Consider the following 22,855-nt stretch of genomic DNA (forward strand, 5'->3'; position numbering starts at 1 on the left):
AAAACTTTAAATTATTTTATTATTATTTTTTCTTTTACAAGATAAAATCACTGTCTTTACAGAAAAGTAAAAAGATCTTGCTTCTGGATTCTCCTGGTTGGCTGATCAGACCTTCCTGGGCCTCCTTGACAATCTCTCTTCTTTATCTGTTGGTTTTCTCCCGGTTATTTTGCGGTTCTGCTCGGCTTTCGTATTCTGTCAGTCCCATGTACCGAAATCACCCTGCAAGCTGAGAGTGAGTGCCTGGCTGAGAGCTATTCAGGATATATATCACCCTTCCAACAGCCTTGCTGATTACATGACATTATTTTAAAGTATTTTCTTCTGCTCCTTAACGCAATACCCTTTCTGTCCATATGATTCCACATCTAGTTTCCGTAATGTCGAACATGAGAGTGCCTTCATGTTAAGCTTGACCTTGGTTTGTCAGCTCACTGGCAGGGAGGCGTCCTGCTAATTATTCTGTGGCATTCCAGCCTTTCAATCCCTTATCTTTTTTAAGCATTGTATTTTCTTGTATTCCTAAATGTTTCAAGTTATATTCTTCCCTTTTTACAATTTTACAACAAGCTATTGATTGCTTTTTTGAAAAGAAGCAGTGAGCTGCGGTGAATTGTCCGGTATTAAAATCAACTCTTCTCTCCAGATTTCCACTTTTAACTGGTGTCATTACGTTTCTATCATTCACAAATAAATGTTATTTCAAGTAATTCAAACTTAAGATTTTGGCAATTCCAATCAATTGCTTGCTAAACTAATTAACTTCTATTGAAGGGTATTAAACTCATTCCCTTTATGTAACTTAAAACTTAACTTTTATAAAACTTTCTCCGACTTGAACTAAAGATATCAGGTTACAGCATGAGCTGCTTGGTTATCTCGAGGCCTGTGTGATAATGGCCGTCTGCATTCCAAAGAATATTTGTCTGCAGTTGACCCTTCGAGGGCCTTCTGCTATATCATTTTTTAGCATTTCATTACATTTACATTTCTAGGATCTTTTCTGTTACTTTGCTTTTTCTCATGTTCCTTGGGTTTTATCATCAGACCTTCTCGTTTCAAATTACATCTTTCGCATTTTTCTTAACATCCCCAACTTCCTTTAACACCCTCGGATGGAAACCGTCAGGTCCTGGGGATCTGTCAATCTTTGGTTCCATTAATTTCCTTGTGAGTGATACTATAGCTGCCTTGGGAAAGCGGGCAGCATAATCAAAGACCCCTCCCACCTGGGTTATTCTCTCTTCCAACCTCTTCCATTGGGCAGAAGATACAAAAGTTTGAGAACACGCACTAACAGATTCAAAAACAGCTTCTTCCCCGCTGTTACCAGACTCCTGAATGACCCTCTTATGGACTGAACTGATCTCTCTCTGTATCTTCCCTCCTGTTGTTCGCACTATACTCTGTATGCTTCACACTATGTCTATGTCTTTACATTGTGTATTTATTATACGTCCTATGTTTCTTCATAAATGGAAGGATCTGCCTGGACTGTACGCAGAGCAATCCTTTTCACTGTACCTCGGTACACGTGACAATAAATATAAATCTAATCTATATTTACATAAATTGTATTAAGTCCCTGTCCTCTATCGACTATTAATTATTTTGTGACTTCTGAAAAGTTATCCTCCTTTTCAACTGTAAATACTGAGGCAAAGTAATTGTTCAATGTGTCTGCCATTCCCCCATTATCACTGACAACATCTCCATTTTCAGCTTTTACTGGGCCTACATTGCTCTTCACCACCCGCTTTCCCTTTATATAACTAAACATTCTTCTCATTGATATTGATGTCCCTTGCAAGTTTCCTTTCATAATCCCTTTTAGTCGCTCTTACAAGCTGCTTTGTGACCCTTTGCTGGTCCTTGTACCTTTCCTATTCGTCCGGATCTGTACTATGTCTTGTATTTTTGTGCGCCCTTTCTTTTAGTTTTAAGCTGTCCCTCACCTCTTATTTGTCCATGGCTGCTTTTTTTTTGTGAAGTGGAGCCTTTTCCTCTCGGGGGTATATACTTGCTCTGTATCTCGTTAAATGTTTCTTTAAATATTCTCCACTGATCCTCAGTTGTTTGACCCTTTAACAGATCTCCCCAGTTTACCGTGGACAGTCTCTGTCTCATCCCGTTAACGTCAGCCTTACCCAAGTCTAAAATTCTACTGTCTGGAACGTGCTTTTCACTTTAAAACACTACACTGAATTCATTCATGTTGTGATCACTATTTGATAAATGTTTGCGCACAGTTAGGCTACCAACTAAATTTGGGTTATTACTCATAATTAAATCTTTTTTCAAATACATTTAGAGTAACCCAATTCTTTTTTCCCCCCCAATTAAGGGGCAATTTAGCGTGGCCAATTGACCTGCCCTGCACATCTTTTTGGGTTGTGGGGGTGAGACCCAGGCAGAAACAGGGAGAATGTGCAAACTTCACACGGTCAGTGACCTGGGGCAGGATCGAACCCAGGTCCTCGGCTTTGTAAGGCAGCAGTGCTAACCGCTGCACCACTGTGCTGGCCCTTACTAACAACTAAATCTAATATTGCCTGTCCCCTTGTTACATCTGGAACATATTGCTGCAGGAAACTATCCCGGACACATTCCAGAAATTCACTCCCTTTCTGCCAGGTGCTTGTCTGCCTCTCCCAATCTGTGTGTCAGTTATAATCCCCCCATTAATACTCCTCTGCCTTTGCTACACACTTGCTAAATTTCTGCCTTTATACAATCTAGCACCTCTGAACTGCCACCAGGGGGTCGATACACAACACCCATTACAGTTTGAGATTGTTTTCTTCCTCAGTTCCACTCCTGTTGTCTCCACTGGATGCTTTTCCCTCATTGTTCCCTCCCTCACCATTGAGGTGATAGTATTTCTGATCAGTAAAGCTGATCCACCCCCTCTGCCATATTCTCTGTCCCTCCTGTAAACTTTATAACCGGTATATTTAGTTCCCAGTCCTGACCATCCTGCAGCTAAGTCTCTGTAATAGCGACAACATCATAATCTTCAACTTGCATTGGCGCCTGCAGCTCGTCTAGTTTATTGCTTACACTCCGTGCATTTGTCTACAGAACTCTTAATCGGGCTGTTCCCCCTGACCGCTCCCTCAGCACTGCTTCTTTGTTATTTGCTTCTTTGTTACTTTTCACTTTTGCGTTAACCAGGATGCTACTTGCTTTGTCATTAGCTGCAGTTCCTGACGTTAGGTTCCTGACTACCTCCCTATTTATCCTTTCCACGAGGATACTGGTCCCAGATCGGTTCAGGTGGAGACCGTCCCAATGGTACAGATCCTTCCAGTCCCAATACTGATGCCAGTGCCCCATGAAATTGAACCCCTCTTTCCCGCACCACTCCTTTAGCCACGTGTTTACTTACCTAATTTTCTCATCCTGGGCCAATTTGCAAGTGGTTCAGGGAATAATCCAGAGATTATAACCCTTGGGAACCTGTTCTTTAATTTTGTTCCTAGTTCGTGATATTCCCCAAACAGGTCCTCTTTCAGAGTCTTGCTGATGTTGTTTGTCCCAATGTGGACCCCAACAACTGGATCCTCCCTCTCCAATGTCCTTTCAAGCCGGTTAGAGATGCCCCTCACCCTGGCACCGGGCAGGCAACATACCATGTGGGACTCTCGGTCCTGCTTCCAAAGGATGTTATCAGTTCCCCTAATTATAGAATCCCCGACAACTACCACTTCCTCCCCCCAATTGAATGGCCTCCTGTACCAGGGTGCAGTGGTCAGCTAGCTCATCCTTCCTACAGTCACTGCTCCGATACCCTGCCCCTCCGAGTCCGCTCCCTGGAGACTAGGTATGGGCAATAGGTGTATCAGGCTCTGGTCAGACCCCATTTGGAGTATTGTGAGCAGTTTGGGGACCCGTATCTAAAGAAGGATGTGCTGACCTTGGAAAGGGTCCAGAGGAGGTTCACAAGAAGGATCCCTGGAATGAAGAGCTTGTCGTATGAGAAACGGTTGAGGACTCTGGATCTGTTTACATTGGAGTTTAGAAGGATGAGGGGGGATTTTATTGAAACTCACAGGATACTGCGAGGCCTGGATAGAGTGGACGTGGAGAGGATGTTTCCACTTGTAGGAAAAACTAGAACCAGAAGACACCATCTCAGACTAAAGGAACAATCCTTTAAAGCAGAGATGAGGAGGAATTTCTTCAGCCCGAGGGTGGTGAATCTGTGGAACTCTTTGCCGCAGAAGCCTGTGGAGGCCAAATCACTGAGTATCTTCAAGACAGAGATAGATAGGTTCTTGATTAATAAGGGAGTCAAGGGTTATGGGGAGAAGGCAGTAGAATGGGGATGAGAAAAATATCAGCCATGATTGAATGGCGGAGCAGACTCGATGGGCCGAGTGGCCTAATTCTGCTCCTATGTCTTATGGTCTTGTGGTAGTGGAGCTGAGGTATTGGGGAATGAGAGGAAAGAATGTTCCAGAGAAATTAGAATTATCTGTTCTGAATTTCTATCCTGGACTGAGTGTTGACTTTTGTAAACTCCTTTTACAGATATTACAAGAGGAGGAATTACAGACAAATCTCAATTGACACGTCTCAGTCTTACAGAGTCACTCGATACTTTGGAATCTGAGTATCATCAGCCTTTGAATCTCGGAGGAGAATTGTTTGCCCACTTTCAACATCAGTGTGACTGGAAAAGCACTGAGACAGACACACCCGAGTGAGAGTGTTCCAGGGCACTGACTGTGGAAAGAGCTTTAACCAGTTACACAGCCTGAAAACAAATCACACCATTCACAGCGGGTAGAGACCGTACATGTGTTCTGTGTGGATGAGGCTTCAACTGATTGTCCAACAGGGAGAGACATGAGGACACCCAAAACATGAGGAAACCGTGGAAATGTGGGAAGGCATACAGATTCCCATCTCTGCTGGAGATTCATCGACGCGTTCACACTGGGGAGAGGCCGTTCACCTGTCCGCAGTGTGAGAAGGGATTCACTCTGTTGTCCAGTCTGAAGAAACATCAGCGAGTTCACACTGGGGAGAGGCCGTTCACCTGCTCTCAGTGTGGGAAAGGATTCACTCAGGTATCTAGTCTGAAGTCACACCAGCGAGTTCACACTGGGGAGAGACCGTTCATCTGCTCTCAGTGTGGGAAGGAATTCCCTCGCTTATCCAGTCTGAAGTCACACCAGCAAGTTCACACAGGGGAGAAGCCGTTCACCTGCTCTCAGTGTGGGAAGGGATTCACTCAGTTATCAAACCTGCAGACACACCAGCGAGTTCACACAGGGGAGAAGCCATTCACCTGCCCTCAGTGTGGGAAGGGATTCAGACATTCATCCGCCCTGCGGACACATAAGCGAGTTCACACTGGGGAGAGGCCATACACCTGCCCTCAGTGTGGGAAGGGATTCCCTCGGTTACCGGACCTGAAGAAACACCAGCGAATTCACACTGGGGAGAAGCCATTCCCCTGCTCTCAGTGTGGGAAGAGATTCACTCAGTTATCCCACCTGCAGAGTCACCAGCGAATTCACACTGGGGAGGCCGTTCACCTGCTCCCAGTGTGGAAAGGAATTCAACCTGCAGACACATCAGCGAGTTCACACTAGGGAGAAGGCAATCACGTGTTCTGAGTAGGGGAAGGAAATTAGTGAACCATCCCACCTGCTGAGACACCGGCGAGTTCACACTGGGGAGAGACCGTTCACCTCTCAGTGTGGGAAGGGAATCCATGATTCATCCCACCTGCTGAGACACCAACAAGTTCACAATTGATTACAGGGGTTGGATTCTGCTGTTATTGTTTCTGCTCTCAGTTACATCAAGGACTGCATTTTGTTCATTCTGATAGTTGGTCAATGGGATGGGTTTCTTTCTGCTGGACTGCCGGTCTCATGGCTTTGCCTCCAGTGGGCTGACGCTCTTCGAGCCTTGTTGCGACTACCTGGTTTTGAATTTCACAAGGATCACAGAGTGAAGGGGTGTTTGGAAGTGAGAAGATATTCAGTTTGCATTTCTGTTTGGATGCCCCCCAAATCATGCCACATTGCCATGAAGATGGGCCCTAGGTGGTTACAAGTTTTTTTTTGTTTAATTTATCTAGGTGTTTCTCACAGAAGAAAACTATCAGGGTATATGGGGCAAGTTGTCTGGGGTGGACTGGGAAACCACATTAAATGGTATGATGGGAGACAGGCAATAGCTAATAGTGAAGGAATTATTATATATCTGCCAGAGGGGGGTGTCAGTTAGCTGGATGTCTGACCATGATGTGGAGTGACTCCAATAGCAGGGGTGCAACTGTTGTACTCCTAGATTATCATAGCATTTACAGTGCAGAAGGAGGCCATTTGGCCCATCGAGTCTGCACCGGCTCTTGGAAAGAGCATCCTACCCAAGGTCAACACCCTATCCCCATAACCCAGTAACCCCACCCAACACTAAGTACAATTTTGGACACTATGGGCAATTTAACATGGCCAATCCACCTAACCCGCACATCTTTGGACTGTGGGAGGAAACCGGAGCACCCGGAGGAAACCCACGCAAACACGGGGAGAATGTGCAGACTCCGCACAGACAGTGACCCAAGATGGGAATCGAACCTGGGACTCTGGAGCTGTGAAGCAATTGTGCTAACCACTATGCTACCGTTCTGAGACACTTCAGTTTGGATTTCTGGTGCAGAGTAAAGTATAACCGTGGAGTGGAATTTTAGATTGTGTAAAAGGACAAGTTCTATTTTATAAATAAAGGTGGAGGTTTCTGGCAAAAGTAGTGTTTAGTCAATGTTGCTACTAAGGCATCACGGTCACACAGTGGTTAGCACTGCTGCCTCACGGCGCCGAGGACCCGAGTTCAATCCCGGCCCAGGGTCACTGTCCATGTGGTGTTTGCACATTCTCCCTGTGTCTGCGTGGGTCACACCACCACAACCCAAAGATGTGCAGGATTGATGGATTGGCCGCACTCAATTGCCCCTTAATTGGAAAAATTAGAAACAAAATGTTGCTTCTAGTTTGTTTGCTGCAGTAAAACCCAGAAAACCGTAAGGCCTGTTGTGTGATCCTTTCAACTGTTGACTTGGAATTGATTTTTTTTAAAGTTACTGATCTGTACAGAGATCCTAATCCACAAGTTTTGACTTCCCATTTGAGCCTCAGGCAGCTTTCTGGCTCACTTCTCGTGTCAATGACAGCCAGGAGATGGAGCTGAGGGCTGGATTTAGCTGAGAATAACGGAGCCTGCACCCCAGTTGGGAAACTGCCATCGGCGTCGCACTAATAGAGAGACCGGAAGGTGCTGGAGGACTGACTGGGAAATGGACCTCCAACCAATTAGGACACAGGAGGGGGTGACTGGGGTAAGTGACGTGACCCCCGGTATTCAGTGCCCGTGTCCAAAGTGAGGAGTCATGGGAACAGAGAAACCAAAGAGAAACCATTTGGGTTCTGAACATTGTAAACATCCTTTTACTCTGCTTGCTATTTATCCTCAAGTAATTTTCTGTTAGTTTTTTTAACCATGTTGTTTCATTAATAAACAATTAACAGGAAAATATTTGATTTTGCTGGATTTTTCGTGATTAGATTGATGTAGTTCAGGGAAAGTGGGTGAGAGGTTGAGAGGCTCTTTAACAGAAAGTGAGTCAATCTAAGGTGATTGGCAAAGGAACCAGAGGGGGAGAGGAGATTTGATTTTTCTTTTTTTAAAAACAAATTTAGAGTACCCAATTATTTCTTTTGCCAATTAAGGGGCAATTTAACATGACCAATCCATCACATCTTTGGGTTGTGGGGGTGAAATCCACGCAGACATGTGCAAACTCCACACGGACAGTGACCCAGGGCCGGGATTTGAACCCGGGTCCTCAGCGCCGCAGTCCCAGTGCTAACCATTGCGCCACATGCTGCCCCTATGACTTTTCTTTTAACACACAAAATGGGGTTCAGGTTCTGATTTATTGAGGCTCCTTGAGGGAGTAACATGGGATGTCAATAAAGGGGAACCTGCAGATGTGGTTTATTTAGATTTATAGAAAGTATTTCCCAAGGTGCCACATCAAAGGTCACTGCACAACATAAGAGGTCATGGTGTAGACTAGAGGGCAACATATCAGCAGGGATAGAGGATTGGTTAGCTCACAGGAAGCAGAGAGTGGATATAAATGGGTCATGTTTGGGTTGGTAGGATGTGACAAGTGGAGTATCACAAGGATCAGTGCTGGGCCCTCAACTATTTACAATCTATATTAATGAGTTGGATGGGGTTAAATTTGCTGATGACACAAAGAGGAATTGGAAATTAATTTGCCAAGTGGACTTCAGGAGAATGCAAAGGACAACAAATAGATGAACTGAGTGAGAACAAATTGACAGATGGAGCATAACCTGGGAAAATGTAAACGTGCCCACTTTGGCAGGAAGGATTAAATAAAACAACATTATTTAAATGGGAGAGAGATTACAGAACTCTGAGGCACAGAGGGATCTGGGTGTCCTGGTACAGGAATCACAAGTTAGTTTGCTGTGTTACGACACCCTGGGCTAGTGCGCGGTCAATTCCAGCCCCACGTGCCCCAGAGTCACAGCACAAGTGAATTAATCAATAATTCTTATGAAAATACCCTGGGCTGGATGCTCCGCCGCCGGGATGCTCCGTTTTGCCGGCAGCCCGGGGGTTTCCCGACAGCGTTGGACTGCTGGCCCACAATGGGAAACCCCATTGATCAGCTGGCGAAACCTGACAGCACACTGAACCAGAAATCTGGCACTGTGGGACGGAGAATCCAGCCCCCTATGTCTTTGGTCCTCGGCTGCCCAACAATCAGTCACCATAGTTGCAAATGTAAACACAATTACTGTTTATTTATTACAAGAACAACAATAAAATATGCAGCAAACACAACTGGTTAACTATAAGCCAATTCCTAATTCCCACTTTAACCTGCCCCCAGCCTCTACACACACACATAGACAGACAAACACAGAGGGGTGGAAAGGGATAAAATCAGAAGTTAAAGAAATTCTTTTTTTCAGATGATGGTTTTTGGCACTTTTCTTCACAGCAAGCTTGCAGATTAAAGTCTTTAGTTTACAGCCTGTAGTGATCTTCTCTGTAGATTAATTTGTTCAGGTTCTCTGGAGTTTAGAAATGCAGTACTCACACTTTTCTGGCGAGGCACCTCATCTCTGTTCAAACATTTCAGTTTGTGTTCAGGTCTCCATGGTTTCAGGACGACAGCACCCACAGGCTATCTGGGAAGAGAGATAGCACTCACAGCTGCCTTCTGGAGAGAGTTAGTCAGTTCTGCCTTTTGTGCTGCTAGAATCAAACTAAAAGCTTGGGATTCTGAAAAACATCCCAGCGGGATAGGATCCAATCACCGCCTGTTACCTTGGAGCACAGCCTTCTGGGCCAATTCATTGGCCACCAACCAATCAATCAAACCGAGTCCCAACCCCAATTCTCACACTGGTGCCTAAAGATCTTCAGCTCCAGTTTAAACCAGTACAGACGCCTGGATTCTTCTGCTTGAATTAAAGATACAGGCTGCTTGCCTTAAAGTGACATGTCCATTAAGCATCCATGGACAAAATGTAACGGCAACAATAAAAGAAAGGGGAAATAAGGTTATGAAAAGGAAGGGCCCTTACAGCCGGTACAGCAAGTGATTAGGAAGGTGAATGGAATATTGTTGTTTATTGCAAAGGGAGTGGAATATAAAAGTTGGGGTGTTTTGCTGCAGTTGTACAGGGCCTGGGTGAGACCATGGGCTGGATTCTCCACTGTATATTCTCCATTGCGCCGGCAGCGCACCCACGCCTGGGGACTTCCAGACGACGTGGAGCTGGCAACAATGGGAAACCCCATTGGCCATTCCAGGTGGGGGCGCTGCAGGATGGAGAATCCCGCTGCTGGCAGGGATGCGCCACAGGATGGAGAATCCCACCCCATATTTAGAGCACTGTGTACAGTTTGGGTCTCCTTATTTCAGAAATGAGATAATTGCATCAGAAGCAGTTCAGAGGAGGTTGACTCCCAGATTCTGGAACGAGGGGGTTATCCTCTGAGGAAAGGTTTGACAGGTTGGGACTGTATCCAGTGCAGTTGAGAAGAATGAGAGATGATCTTATTGAAACACATGAGATCCTGAGTGGAATTGACAGAGAGATTCATTGAATTTACAGCGCAGAAGGAGGCCATTTGGCCCAATCAGGTCTGCACCGGCCCTTGGAAAGAGCACCCTACTCAAGCCCATACCTCACCCTATCCCCGTAACCCCACCTAACCTTTTTTGGACACTAAGGGCAATTTAGCATGGCCCATCCACCTAGCCCGCACATCTTTGGACTTGTGGGAGGAAACCGGAGCACCCGGAGGAAACCTCATCGACACGGGGAGAACGTGCAGCCTCCGCATAGACAATGACCCAAGCCGGGAATCGAACCTGGGAGTCTGGAGCTGCGAAGCAACTGTGCTAACCACTGTGCTACCATGCAGCCCACGGTGCTGAGGATGTTTCCCCTTGTGGCAGAGACTAGAAATCGGGGAGACCCGGTTAAAATCTGACATGTCCGAGCAAGCTACTCAGTTCAAGGGCAATAAATTCTGGTCCAGCAACTCCTGCATTCCATTAAGAATTTACAAAACTCTCTCCACAAATCCTCACTCAATTTCACTCCTTTATTGTCCAGTTCTGGCCCCGCCTGGGGTAACATCTACTCCATATTTTCTTCTTGTGCGGCGAATTCTAGGTTACTGGTACATAAGGACAGATGCTTCAAGCAACAGATCAAGCATGGATGTATAAGATTCTTCAACTCCCCCTTTACCCCCATCCAACTTGTGGACAGTTCTTACTCAGTATTATTTCTCCCAAGCCCTTCATTGTCCCATTATCGCTTTAATTTCACTCCCACTTTGCCCATGTCCAGTGTGTTTAATTCTATTCTGATTGTTTTAAAGTCAGTTTCTCTCTGGAGTGTGTCAATATCTTGATGATGTCACAATGGTGTCTCAATCCCCTGGCCACATTAACCATTTCATCTCCTGCTGTGTCTCCAGTAGCTGTGTGTGTTTGGGACTCGGTCTTCAGTCCATTTCACCGTGAATTTAGGCTTGTTATTTTTCACATGTAACAAATCACATCTGCACACCCACACCGGTATCCCAAAATCATGTCACATTTTCTTAACTCTCAGATGCTCTGAAGATGAAAGTGAGTATCTGTCTTTCTTATCTGCCCTGTTATGGTGTTGATATTTCATGTCTTGGCCGGGCTTTCAAATGTGGATTTCTTTGAAACAAAATTCATGGGCCAGGATGTAAATATTTCCAGGAGAAAGTGATCAACTTATTCATCCCATATAAACATTCCAGACTTTCACTGGAACACAGGTGGATCCCAGATTGATATAGGTTTGCCTTTCAGTCGTCAAAGGTCAGGCACCCTGTACCATTTGCCAAACTGGACTATTTGACGAACTGCGTGTTTTAATTAACACTCCTCTTTCCTCCAGTTGCTCTACTGTGGGTAAAATCCCTTTGGTTGGGGACGGGTTGATGGGTATTGTTTGGTACACGGTGGAACATTACCAGTGAATGATGCTGGTTCCATCTGTAATTGGCGACAATCATTCTTATCTTTTGCCACATTGGATGGTCATAAAGCTGATCTTTCCTGATGGTTCTGATTGGCCATGTTACTGTCCCATTTTCAAAGCTTAAGGGAGAATTCAATTAGAATAAAATATCCAGACCCAGAATAGCCGGGTCCACTGGGCCTATCCAGACTGAAGATATCAGAGAGAGAGGGAGCGAGAGCGAGATGACTGGTGGTTTAATCTGAGGGTCACCACAACTCAGGCGAGGGGCAATGTTGAGAAGGTGGACCCTTCATGGATAACCTCAGCCAGTACGACAGTTGCACCCCAGCTAATGGAGTCACTCCGCATCATGAACCAGCCAACTGAGCTAACTGACCCCACCCCCCCCCCCACCCCCCGTAGATGAATAATAATGCCTTAAAATATTAGCTATTGCCTGTCTCCCACCATACCATTTAATGCAGTTTCCCAGTCTACCTCAGACAACTTGCCCCTCATACCCTGATTGGATGTTCACCCAGATAAATTAAACAAAAACATGGAACCACCAAGGCCCATCTTCATGGTAATGTGGCAGGATTTAGAGGGATCCAAACAGAAATGCAAACTGAATATCTTCTCACTTCCAAACACCCCTTCACTCTGTGATCCTTGTGAAATTTGAACCAAGGTAGTCGCAACAAGGCTCAAAGAGCGTCAGCCCTCTGGAGGCAAAGCCATGGGACTGCCAAGTCGAGCAGAACAAAACCCTCCGACCCTCCCCAGTGACCAACTGACAGAATGAACAAAATGCAGTCCCGGATGTAACCGAGAGCAGAAACAATAACAGCAATAGCCCCTGTAATCACTTTGAACTTGTTGGTGTCTCGGCAGGTACAAGGAAACACCACATTCCCTCCCACATTGAGTGCAGGTGAATGCTCACTCCCCGGGGTGAACTCACTGGTCTGTCTGCAGGCGGGATGGAACACTAATTGCCTTCCCTTACTCAGAGAACGTGATTGCCTTCTCTCCACTATGAACCCGCAGATGTGTCCGCAGGTTGGATGAATCACTGAATCCCTTCCCACACTGGGAGCAGGTGAATGGTCTTTCCCCAGTGTGAATTCGCTGGTGATTCTGTAGGCTGGATAACTGAGTGAATCGATTCCCACACTGAGAGCAGGTGAATGGCCTCTCCCCAGTATGAACTCGCTGGTGTGTCCGCAGGTTGGAGAACTGAGTGAATCCCTTCCCACACTGGGAGCAGATGAAAGGTCTCTCCCCAGAGTGAACTTGCTGGTGACTCTGCAGGTGGGATAACTGAGTGAAACCCTTCCCACACAGAGAGCAGGTGAACGGCCTCTCCCCAGCGTGAACTCGCTGATGTGTCCGCAAGTTGGATGATTTACTGAATCCCTTCCCACACTGGGAGCAGATGAACAGTCTCTCCCCAGAGTGAACTCGCTGGTGACTCTGCAGGTTGGATAACTGAGTGAATCCCTTCCTGCACAGAGAGCAGGTGAATGGCCTCTCCCCAGTGTGAACTCGCTGATGTGCCTGCAAATTGGGTAACTGAGTGAATCCTTTCCCACACTGAGAGCAGGTGAATGGCCACCCCCCAGTGTGAATTTGCTGGTGTGTCTTAAGGCTGGAGAACAGAGTGAATCCCTTCTCACACACAGGGCAGGTGAATGGCCTCTCCCCAGTATGAATTCGTCGATGAGTCTCCAGCTGAGATGGGAATCTGTATCCTTTCCCACAGTCCCCACATTTCCACGGTTTCTCCATGTTTTGGGTCTCCTCGTGTCTCTCCAGGTTGGACAATCAGTTGAAGCCTCGTCCACTCCACACAGAACACGTGTACGGTCTCTCCCCACTGTGAATGGTGTGATGTCTTTTTCAGGCTGTGTAACTGGTTAAAGCTCTTTCCACAGTCAGTGCTCTGGAACACTCTCACTCGGGTGTGTGTGTCTCGGTGCTTTTCCAGTCACACTGATGTTTAACATCTTTTCATGCCGACAGATTGGGCAAACATTTCTCCTTCTAGATTCAAGGGCCGATGATATTCAGGTCCCAAGGTGACTCTGTAAGACCAAGATGTGACAATTGAGATTTCTGTCTGTAATTCCTCCTCTTGCAATATCTGTAAAAGAAGTTTACATAAGTCAACACTCAGTACAGGATAGAAATTCAGAACAGAGAATTCTAGTTTCTATGGAACATTCCTACCTCTCATTCCCCAATACCTGTCTCCAATACCTATTCCCCAGACCTACTCTCCAGGGAGCGGACTCGGAGGGATGGAGTTTCGGAGCTGTGAGGACAAAAACCTTACCTCAGGGATTCACTGCCGAGTCTCCAGGGAGTGGACTCGGAGGGGCAGGGTATCGGAGCAGTGACTGTAGGAAGGATGAGCTGGCTAACCACTGCACCCTGGTACAGGAGGCCATCCAAGAGGGGGGAAGAAGTGGTAGTTGTCGGGGATTCTATAATTACGGGAACTGAGAACATCCTTTGGAAGCAGGACCGAGAGTCCCACATGGTATGTTGCCTGCCCGGTGCCAGGGTGAGGGGCATCTCTAACCGGCTTGAAAGGATATTGGAGAGGGAGGGGAGGATCCAGTTGTTGGGGTCCACGTTGGGACAAACAACATCAGCAAGACTCGGAAAGAGGACCTGTTTGGGGAATATCAGGAACTAGGAACAAAATTAAAGAACAGGTCCTCAAGGCTTATAATCTCTGGATTATTTGCCGAGCCACGTGTAATTTGGTGTAGGAATGAGGAAAATTAGGGAAGTAAAGACGTGGCTAAAGGAGTGGTGCGGGAACGAGGGGTTCCATTTCATGGAGCACTGGCATCAGTATTGGGACAGGAGGGATCTGTACCGTTGGGACGGTCTCCACCTGAACCGATCTGGAACCAGTGTCCACGTGGAAAGGATAAATAGGGAGGTCAGAACGACTTTAAACTAATAAATGGAGGGGGAGGGGAAGGCCTCAGGAGAACTCAATACAGTTCCAAAAACAAGTATCAGGACGGTCTGGACTGGGTACAAAATATACCGGTTATAAAGTTTACAGGAGGGACAGAGAATATGGCAGAGGGGGTGAAGTAGCCTTACTGATTAGAAATACTATCACCTTAATGGTGAAGGAGGATAATGAGGGGGAAGTATCCAGCGGAGACCATGGGCTGGATTCTCCGTCGTCGGGATCCTCTGCTTCACCAGCAGTGCACTCACGCCCGCGGACTTCCCGACGACATGGGGGTGCCCACAATGGGAAACCCCATTGGCCGACGGGATGGAGAATCCCGCCCCATATGGGTGGAACTGAGGAACAAAAAAATCTAAAACTGTAATGGGTGTTGTGTATCGACCCCCTGGTGGCAGTTCTGAGGCGCTAGATTGTATAAAGGCAGAAATTAGGCAAGTGTGTAGCAAAGGCAGAGTAGTATTAATGGGGGATTATAACTGACACAGATTGGGAGAGGCAGACAAGCAACTGTCAGAAAGGGAGTGAATTTCTGGAATGTGTCCGAGATAGTTTCCTGCTGCAATATGTTCCAGATGTAACAAGGCGACAGGCAATATTAGATTTAATTATGAGTAATGAGCCCAATTTAATGAGTAGCCTAACTGTGCATGAACATTTATCAAATAGTGATCACAACATGATTGAATTCAGTGTAGTGTTTTAAAGTGAAAAGCAAGTTACAGACAGTAGAGTTTTAGGCTTGGGTAAGGCTGACGTTAACGGGATGAGACAGAGACTGTCCTCGGTAAACTGGGGAGATCTGTTAATGGGTCAAACAACTGAAGATCAGTGGAGAATGTTTAAAGAAACATTTAACAATATACAGAGCAAGTATATACCCCTGAGAGGAAAAGTTTCCACTTCACAAAAAGAAAACAGCCACAGACAAATAAAGAGATTAGGGACAGCTTAAAACTAAAAGAAAGGGCGCACAAATGTACAAGACATAGTACAGATCCGGGTGAATGGGATAGGTACAAGGACCAGCAAAGGGTCATAAAGCAGCTTGTAAGCGCAACTAAAAGGGATTATGAAAGGAAACTTGCAAGCGACATCAATATCAATGAGAAGAAATGTTTAGTTATGTAACGGGAAAGCGGGTGGTGAAGAGCAATGTAGGCCCAGTAAAAGCTGGAAATGGAGATATTGTCAGTGATAATGGGGGAATGGCAGACACGTTGAACAATTACTTTGCCTCAGTATTTACAGTTGAAAAGGAGGATAACTTGCCAGAAGTCCCCAAAAAATTAATAGTCGATAGAGGACAGGTACTTAATACAATTAACATAACTATACCATCACTAACTAGGAAACTAATGGAACTAAAGAGTGACAAATCCCCAGGACCTGACGGTTTCCATCCGAGGGTGTTAAAGGAAGTCGGGGAGCACATTGTAGATGCCCCAACGATAATCGTCCAGAGTTCCCTAGATTCAGGAGTAGTCCCTCTGGATTGGAGAATTGCACTTTTTGAAGTGCGGATACACCAGCGAGTTCACACTGGGGAGAGGCCATTCACCTGCTCTTAGTGTGGGAAGGGATTCATTTTTTAAGATGGGTGAAAGGGGAAAAACAGGGAATTACAGACCACGAACCGAACACGGCATGGTAGCACAATGGTTAGCACTGTTGCTACACAGCACCAGGGACCCAGGTTCGATTCCCGGCTTAGGTCACTGTCTGTGTGGAGTCTGCACGTTCTCCCTGTGTCTGCGTAGGTTTTATCTTGGTCCTCCCACAAGTCCCAAAAGACGTCCTTATAGGTGAATCGGACAGTCTGTCTTCTCCCTCAGTGTTAATGTAAGCCTACTTGTGACACTAATAAAGATTATTATGAAAATCTATGATGGGGAAACTGCTGCAGTGTATAATTAGGGATGGGGTAACTGAACACTTTTAAAAACTTTGTTCGATCAGGGACAGCTTATTTTACTGAATTTTTTGAGGAGGTGACTAGGGTAGAGGACAGGGGAATGTTTATGGATGTCATTTATACGGACTCCCAGAAGGCATTTGATAAAGTCCCACACAAGAGACTGTTGGCTAAGGTGGAAGCCCTCGGAGTTGAGGGCAAATTATTGACACGGTTAGGAAATTGGTTGAGTGGCAGGAGAGTGCAGGGATATGGGTATTTAATACGGGACAATGAAGAGTATAACACCGAGTTGTAGAGAAAACAAAACTTATTTTATTTAACATTAACTATATACACAGCTCCAGTTGCTGAGTTAGGAGAGATTACTCAAATTTGACCTGTTGCACTTTTCAGGATTAAATTCAATTTGCCACTGTTCTGCCATCTAACCAGCCCGTCCATATTATCCTGTAATCTGAGGCGTTCCTCACCATTTCCCACACCCCCAATTTTTGTGTCATCTGCTAACTTATCAGATCTCCAACATTCACATCCAGATCTTGATGTACGCTCCGAACAACATGGAACCCAACACCGATCGCAGTGGAACACCACTGGACACAGGCTTCCAGTCACAAAGACAATCTTTGACCATCACCCTCTGCCTGCTGCCAGGAAGCCAATTTTGGTATCAATTTGCCCTGGATCCCATCTTGACCAGTCCCCCATGTCAGACCTGGTCACAAACCTTACTGAAGTCGATATGGGCTACATGTGGGCGGCACAGTGGGTAGCACTGTTGCTCCATAGTTCCATGATTCCAGGTTCGATTCCCGACTTGGGTCACTGTCTGTGTGGAGTCTGCACGTTCTCTCCGTGTCTGTGTGGGTTTCTTCCGGGTGCTCTGGGTTCCTCCCACAAGTCCCGAAAGACGTGCTTCTTAGGTGAATTGGACATTCTGAATTCTCCCTCCATGTACATACAGGGGCTGGCTGATCACAGGGCTAAAGAGCTGACTTTTAAAGCAGACCAAGGAAGGCCAGCAGCACGGTTCAATTCCCGTACCAGCCTCCCCGAACAGGCGCCGGATTGTGGCGACCAGGGGCTTTTCACAGTAACTTCATTTGAAGCCTACTTGTGACAATAAGCGATTTTCATTTTCATGTACCCAAACAGGCACCGGAATGCGGCGACTGGGGGATTTTCACAGTAACTTCATTGCAGTGTTAATGTAAGCCTACTTGTGACAAAAGATATTATTATCAACTGCACTCCCCTCAACTACACACCTAGTCACCTCCTCGGAAAATGCAAATGAAATCGAATCCAGAGAATCCTTCTGCACCGACCCTCCGATAGAGCATGCTACCCAGGTCCACTCCCCCTCTCTATCCCCTTTAACCCACCTACCTTTTGGACACTAAGGGGCAATTGTTCATGGCCAATCCACCTATCCTGCACATCGTTGGACTGTGGGAGGAAACTGGAGCACCCGGAGGAAACCCACGCAGACACGGGAAGAACGAGCAAACACCACACAATGTAGACCATAGATCTCTTCCTTTCCAACCCTCCACCGTCTTCCTTCAAACCAACTTTCTCCTTCTCATTTCCTGCTTTCAGAGACTCAAAACTTAAGAATCAGAGAGTTTTACAGCACAGAAAGATGCCCTTCGGCCCATCGTGAAAATGCTGCCTGTTCAGCCACAGCAGGTCAAAGATGAAAAGAGAGTGCAACAGCTTAGCACTTCATGAAGACACATAGCCATTTGATCTGTCCCTCTCTGCCACCAGCTCAGATATGACACTGCACAAACTTAGCAGCCACGATAGAGTTGGGATCAGCTGTGGTGAAACACTGGAACTGGATCCAGGTCAGGGTGAAATATAGTTTGCTTGCCAGTTCATTGGATGGTGAGGTCAGAGATGGGTTCTGCTATGGGTGGACTCAGATGAGGATTTTAAAGGCACGGATGAGGGTGAACATTGAGATGCTGAGTGGATTGGCTGGCTTGACAGACAGTCAGTCCCCTTCACTGTCAAGCAGCATGTAGAGGTCTGACTCCAAGTCTCCAAATTGGCAGAGGACATTGTGCAGAACGTGCCCTGTCCACAGCCTCTGCTCCATCTCCTTGTTCTGGTGCAGAACCAGAGGCACTGCTATTGCTGCTCAGAAACCTGTTACAGCCTTTGTTTGGGTCGGTCTTTATAAGACATAATCTCCCTTTGACAAAGCCATGCTGACTATCCTTGATTGATTCTTGCCTCAGCAACAGAGATTAATTCTGTCCCTCAGAATATTTATTTCCTGACCACTCATAAGAACATAAGAATTAGGAACAGGAGAAGGCCATCTGGCCCCTCGAGCCTGCTCCGCCATTTAATGAGATCACGGCTGATCTTTGTGGACTCAGCTCCACTCTCTGGCCCGTACACCATATCCCCGAATCCCTTTATTCTTTAGAAAGGCACCTATCTTTTTCTTAAAAACGTTTAAAGAAGGAGCTCAACTGCTTCACTGGGCAAGGAATTCCAGAGATTCACAACCCTTTGGGTGAAGAAGTTCCTCCTACACTCCGTCCTAAATCTACCTCCCCTTATTTTGAGGCTATGCCCCCTAGTTCTGCTTTCCCCGACCAGTGGAAACAACCTGCCCGCATCTATCCTATCTATTCCCTTCATAATTTTATATGTCTCAATAAGATCCCCCCGCATCCTTCTAAATTCCAATGAGTACAGTCCCAGTCTACTCAACCTCTCGTCATAATCTTATCCCCTCAACTCTGGGATCAACCTAGTGAATCTCCTCTGCACTCCCTCCAGTGCCAATATGTCCTTTCTCAGGTAAGGAGACCAAAACTAACACAATACTCCAGATGTGGCCTCACCAACACCCTATACAATTGCAGCATAACCTCACTAGTCTTGAACTCCATCCCTCTAGCAATGAAAGACAAAACTCGATTAGCCTTCTTAATCACCTGTTGCACCTGCACACCAACTTTTTGTGACTCGTGCACCAGCACACCCAGGTCCCTCTGCACAGCAGCATGTTTTAACATCTTACCATTTAAATAATAATCCATTCTGCTGTTATCCCTCCCAAAATGGATAGCCTCACACTTGGCAACATTGAATTCGATCTGCCAGACCCTAGCCCATTCACCTAACCTATCCAAATCCTTCTGCAGACTTCAGGTATCCTCTGCACTTTTTGCTTTACCACTCATCTTAGTGTCGTCTGCAAACTTTGACACATTGCACTTGGTCCCCAACTCCAAATCGTCTATGTAAATTGTGAACAACTGCAGGCCCAACACTGATCCTTGAGGGACCCCACTAGTTACAGGTTGCCAACCAGAGAAACACCCATATCCCCACTCTCTGCTTTCTGTTAGTTAACCAATCCTCTACCCATGCTACCACTTTACCCTCAATGCCATGCATCTTTAGTTTATGCAGCAACCTTTTGTGTGGCACCTTGTCAAAAGCTTTCTGGAAATCCAGATATACCACATCTATTGGCTCCCCGTTACCTACTGCACTGGTAACGGCCTCAAAAAATTCTACCAAATTAGTCAGACACGACCTACCCTTTGTGAACCCATGCTGCGTCTGCCCAATGGGACAATTTCCCTCCAGGTGCCCCGCTATTTCCTCCTTAATAATAGATTCTAGCATTTTCCCTCCAACCGAAGTTAGGCTTACCGGCCTATAATTACCCGCTTTCTGCCGACCTCCTTTTTTAAACAGTGGTGTCACGTTTGCTACTTTCCAATCCTCTGGGACCACCCCAGAGTCTAGTGAATTTTGATAAATTATCACTAGTGCGTTTACAATTTCCCTAGCCATCTCTTTTAACACTCTGGGATGCATCCCATCAGGGCCAGGAGACTGGTCTACCTTTAGCCCCATTAGCTTGCCCAATACTGCCTCCTTAGTGATTACAATCATTTCAAGGTCCTCACCTATCATATGCTTATTTCCATCAGTCACTGGCATGTTATTTGTGTCCTCCACTGTGAAGACTGACCCAAAAAACCTGTTCAGCTCCTCAGCCATTTCCCCGTCTCCTATTATTAAATCTCCCTTCTCATCTTCCAAAGGACCAATATTTACCTTAGCCACTCTTTTTTGTCTTATACATTTGTAGAAGCTTTTACTATCTGCTTTTATGTTCTGAGCCAGTTTACTTTCATAGTCTACCTTACTCTTCTTTATGGCTTTTTTAGTAGCTTTCTGTTGTCCCCTAAAAACTTCCCAGTCCACTAGTCTCCCACTAATTTTTGCCACTTTGTATGTTTTTTCCTTCAATTTGATACTCTCCCTCACCTCCTTCGATATCCAAGGTCGATTTTTCCCCTTTCTACCGTCTTTCTTTTTTGTCGGTATGAACCTTTTCTGAACACTGTGAAAGATCGCTCGGAAGGTTCTCCACTGTTCCTCAACTGCTTCACCATGAACTCTTTGCTCCTAGTCTACCTTAGCTAGTTCTTCTCTCATCCCATTGTAATCGCCTTTGTTTAAGCACAAAACACTAGTGTTTGATTTTACCTTGTCATCCTCCAGCTGTATTTCAAATTCCACCATATTGTGGTCGCTCCTTCCAAGAGGATCCTGAACTATGAGATCATTAATCAATCCTGCCTCATTACACAGGACCAGATCTAGGACCGCTTGTTCCCTTGTAGGTTCCATTACATACTGTTCCAGGAAATTATCCCGGGCACATTCTATAAACTCCTCCTCAAGGCTGCCTTTACCAACCTGGTTAAACCAATCGATATGCAGATTAAAATCTCCCAAGATAACCGCTGTACCATTTCTACATGCATCCGTTATTTATTTGCTTATTGCCTGCCCTACCATCCTGTTACTATTTGGTGGCCTATAGACTTCTCCTTTCAGTGACCTTTTCGCCTTACTATTCCTGATTTCCACCAAAATTGATTCAACCTTGCCCTCCATGGCACCAATATCATCCCTTACTATTGCCCGGATGCCATCCTTAAACAACAAAGCTACACCACCGCCCTTACCGTCCATTCTATCCTTTCGTATAGTCTGATACCCTTGGATATTTAACTCCCAGTCGTGACCATCTTTTAACCATGTTTCAGTAATGGCCACTAAATCATAGTCATTCACGATGATTTGCGCCATCAACTCATTTACCTTATTTCGTATACTACGAGCATTCAGGTAAAGTACACTTATGCTGTTTTTTATGTCTTTGTTATGAATCCTAACACCTTGATCAGTAACTTTTCGCAATTTATTTTTCCTCTTACCCTTTCTCCTAATTTTCCTCGTCTTTGAACCCATATCTCTACATAATAACCTGTCACGTAACCTGCTGCCTTGATCTCCATTAACCATTATACTGTCATGATGTGGAGATGCCGGCGTTGGACTGGGGTGAGCACAGTACGAAGTCTTACAACACCAGGTTAAAGTCCAACAGGTTTGTTTCGATGTCACTAGCTTTCGGAGCGCTGCTCCTTCCTCAGGTGAATGAAGACCTCTTCATTCACCTGAGGAAGGAGCAGCACTCCGAAAGCTAGTGATATCGAAACAAACCTGTTGGACTTTAACCTGGTGTTGTAAGACTCCATTATACTGTCCATAGCTTTACCCTTCCCTTCCCCCCAACTTGCTAGTTTAAAGTCCTTGTGACCAACCTATTTATCCTATTCGCTAGAACACTGGTCCCAGAATGGTTCAGGTGAAGACCGTCCCAACGGTACAGGTCCCTCCTGCCCCAGTACTGATGCCAATGCCCCATGAAATGGAATCCCTCTTTCCCGCACCACTCCTTTAGCCACGTGTTAACACTCACGTTAAACTCACTGGTCTGTAATCTCCTGGATTTTCCCTACTCTTCTTGAATAATGGAACCACATTATCTGTCCTCCAGTCCTCTGGCACCGCTCCTGTGACCAGAGATTTGAAAATTATTCTCAGAGCCTCTGCAATCTCCTCTCTTGCGGCCCACAGCAGCCTGGGAAACATCTCATCTGGGCCTGAGGATTTAAACAAGTCACCATGTGAAGGTGAGAATGAGAACATAAATGTAATGGGGAGAAAAGAAAGTGTTTTACTTACAGGGTTTAGAGGAGGTTTCAGTCTGTGTGAAGCGAGAGGAGCAGCAGGTTTGCTGGGCAGACAGTGAAGGAAACTCCGTGCAGCCAGTGACACAGGCCCCAAATTCTGATTGGATGGAGGATCAGCGCCAATCCAATCCTCCACAAGTTCCTATTGGCCAATGTCACTCATGGAGACAATGAGGGGGCGGACAGGGATTTGACCTCCTTACGCTGAGCTGTTGTCCAATCCGCAATATTTTGTTTCTGTGACCAGGGATGTTGCTCCCAATGG

General features: G+C 45.9%; 1 long non-coding RNA gene across 1 annotated transcript; it reads right to left on the minus strand.

Moving 5' to 3' along the window:
• Window positions 1-22,778, minus strand: LOC140420644 (uncharacterized). Its single transcript, XR_011946492.1, has 3 exons — window positions 22,583-22,778; window positions 22,317-22,500; window positions 1-229 (listed from the first exon to the last, which is right to left on the minus strand). It is a non-coding gene; the product is annotated as an uncharacterized lncRNA (long non-coding RNA).
• Window positions 22,779-22,855: the final 77 nt, after the last annotated feature.

Source organism: Scyliorhinus torazame, chromosome 5 (assembly GCF_047496885.1).
Source record: "Scyliorhinus torazame isolate Kashiwa2021f chromosome 5, sScyTor2.1, whole genome shotgun sequence".
NCBI classification, from domain to species: domain Eukaryota; kingdom Metazoa; phylum Chordata; class Chondrichthyes; order Carcharhiniformes; family Scyliorhinidae; genus Scyliorhinus; species Scyliorhinus torazame.